Raw genomic sequence first — 2,912 nt, 5'->3', positions numbered from 1 at the left:
CGAGAGCTGGGCTCGGGCAGAGCCTGCTGCCGCTAAATGCAGTTTTATTGCCTCTTGTCTCTCCCAGAGACCCTTCCTCAGCGCCCCGCCCGGCTCCGCGACCTGCTGCAATGTTTATTGCGCCTCATCTTTTCCTTTCGCTTCCTGTTTTTTCCTCTCCCGCTCCAGCAGCATTGAGTGCCGCACTGCAGTAGAGCAGTAAATACCTTTAACAGCTGCCTGCCAACCGAGGGGTGAAGGATTTTCAGTTCTTAAGAACGCAAAGCCAACGTGCCTATCTTCGCCTAGTCTTATCGGGTTTCCCGGGCCCTCAGTTCACAACATAACCCCCTCCTTGCACCGAAGTTCTGCCAGGCTGGGGGAACAGAGGCTGCACTTCTCTTCCAGACAACCTGCAGCAGCTAAGCGGGAGCCAACCTGGCTTCCCGAATGGCAGCGGGTGCCAGCGGGACCCCGGCACTGTCAGGGACAGGGGGCTGCCGCTTCCTGCCAGCTGCTTTGTGATGATTTTATACTGCCCGTGCGTCAGTAAAGGGTGCACTGGGGATCGGCTGGTTCCTTTCAATACACACACACACAGACACACAAAAAAAAAAAAACAAGAAAAAAGAAAAGAAAGAAAAAAGGAAAGAAAAAAAAAAGATGAGTCAAATTCTGTCAAACACATCGGGAAACGAAGCAAGTGCAAGAAATTTGACTGTGAATCTTGTACTACAAAAATTTCAGCACACCAACACATCCAAACTCATACCATGTTTAGAGGTGCATAAATAGATATAAAAATACAGTCCTCATATGTGCCATATATATAAAAATATGTACATATAAATATATATATGTGCCATATATATAAAGGCGTATTTATTTGCTACGAGCACTTACAATTCCATAGGTATGTTTAAGAACATGAACAGACCTATGTGTACTTGAATGTTAATAATAAATAGATAAATACGTATATACATCTGATAAGGAAAAGAATAAGAGCAAAAGCAAGTCAGGAAGGAAGCCATTTAGAAAAAAACCGAATTCCCACATGAACCAGTGGAATCATAAATGCATGTGTATATCCGTATGTGTCAGCAGATGGACCCGCAGACACACACATACACATTAGAATTCGTTAGAACATCCTGCTTTTGTTTTCTTCTTTTTCCCCAGGCTACGAATAATTTCAAAACAACTCAAGGACGAGATTTTCAGAAGTTTTTGGAGAGATTTATAGTCAAGTAGCTATAATTACTGTGTCACCTAGGAGGCATTCTGAGAGCGAAACCTAACGCAGCGCATATTTTCCACGTTACTCTTGAAGACTGTTGCTATGTCGAAAACGATTCGTCCCAAATAATCCCCAAGTCCTGCAGGAGCGCAGGGCGGCTGGCTCGTGCAAACAGGCAGAGCGTGGGGGACAGGGACCTTATCGCTGACTGCAGCGGGGCTCGGGCTCAGCAGGCTGCGGGGTGCTCGGGGGCGGATTAAAGAACAATTTCTTCTGTGGGTTCAAAATATGTACTCGGGGCACGACTGACACCTTTCCACCCTCACCGTGCATTGTGTAGTCGGGCGTTCTGCTTTGCCGTTAATTAACTGGCTGCTTTGGGGGTAAACGGCGAGTGGGTAAATTCCTGCAGTGCAACAGCGCGGTGCACTGCAGCCATCGAGCATCGATGTGAACGCTAAACACCAAACGGCGGCTTTTCCACCGTGCACTAACAGTTTGAAAATGAAGATGGAATGAGTAAAGCATATATACGTTCACAACAACGTACTCCCAAAGAATATGTGTTCTGTAGAGAGAAATGGATGTGTGGATACGATATATATGTATGAATATAGGTAAGGTGAATATGGATGTATATACATATATGGGTAACGCAGGAATAGTTAACTATTCTGTCTCCTTGACACATTTTAAAATAAACCCAAGGATTTGCTGTTGGGTTTATTTCCGAGAGCTTGTCCTCCATCTAGCCCCCGATGATTTCCACGTGGGTAGTACCGTACTGCGGCCGTGCGCTCCTGGCCGTGTCTCCGCGCAGCCGCCCCCACGTTCCGGCAGCCGAGCCCGGCCCGTGTGCCGCCCAGCGAGCAGCTCGGAGCCGCAGCCCTGGCTCCGCGCTGCAGCAGGACAAGGACGCGAGAAAAAGTCCCTGCGGGGCAGGCGAGGGCTCCCGGGACCGGCCCCGGGAACTGCCCCCGGCTCGACCGGCTCGGCGGAGCCGCCCCGCGCCCTCCGCCCCCGCGGGAGCTCTGACCCCGCTTCTCCTGCGAAAACACCTGTTAGGCTTTAAAGTTACTCGACTGCCCTTCCGCCATGGGGGAAATAACCTATAGCATCACCACAGCACACTTCAGGCTGGTAGGGCGGAAAAAGTATCCCAAAAGCAGAGGGCCTTATATCGGAAGAAGCCCACCGGCAGGCGAGGCACTGCCTGCGCGCACTGTGCCCCAGCCTTCCGCCCCTCACAGCGAAACACCCAGACATCGTGGCCCGCGGCGCGTTTTCCGCGAGAGGCGGCGCGCAACAGCCGCTCTCACTCTGCGGCGTGCCCACAACCACTATTAATAACACCAGCGATAATTACAATAGCAATAACAACAACAGCAATCATAGCGGTAATAATAGTAATAGCAATGCTAAATGGAAGAAGAAGGGTGTTCGAGGGACAGGTGATGAAGGGGGACGGGAGGACAGGGGAGCCGGTGCCGTGCCGCATATCGCGGAGTACCGGCCACCAGCCCGAGGGGAAGTCAGTGCTTACCAGTTCGCGGCATTGCCTGCCTGCGGAGAAGCCCGGGAGGGTCGCTGTAATCCATTTTGCACCCGTGTAGCAATCCGTGTACCGGAGGAGATAGCGGCAGCGGGGGCATCGAACGGTGGGAGAAGAGCGAGGGGCTGCGGGCGGCGCGGC

General features: G+C 51.4%; 1 protein-coding gene across 1 annotated transcript in view; it reads right to left on the bottom strand.

Annotated features, from left to right (window-relative positions):
• HOXD3 (homeobox D3) overlaps positions 1-2,897 on the bottom strand; it is a 30,219-nt gene extending 27,322 nt beyond the window's left edge. The window contains 1 exon segment of the mRNA XM_005416102.3: positions 2,763-2,897. The gene's annotated coding sequence lies outside the window, so the exon portion shown is untranslated.
• Positions 2,898-2,912: the final 15 nt, after the last annotated feature.

Source organism: Geospiza fortis, unplaced genomic scaffold (assembly GCF_000277835.1).
Source record: "Geospiza fortis unplaced genomic scaffold, GeoFor_1.0 scaffold112, whole genome shotgun sequence".
Taxonomy (NCBI): domain Eukaryota; kingdom Metazoa; phylum Chordata; class Aves; order Passeriformes; family Thraupidae; genus Geospiza; species Geospiza fortis.
This window is presented reverse-complemented; position numbering and strand designations above follow the sequence as displayed.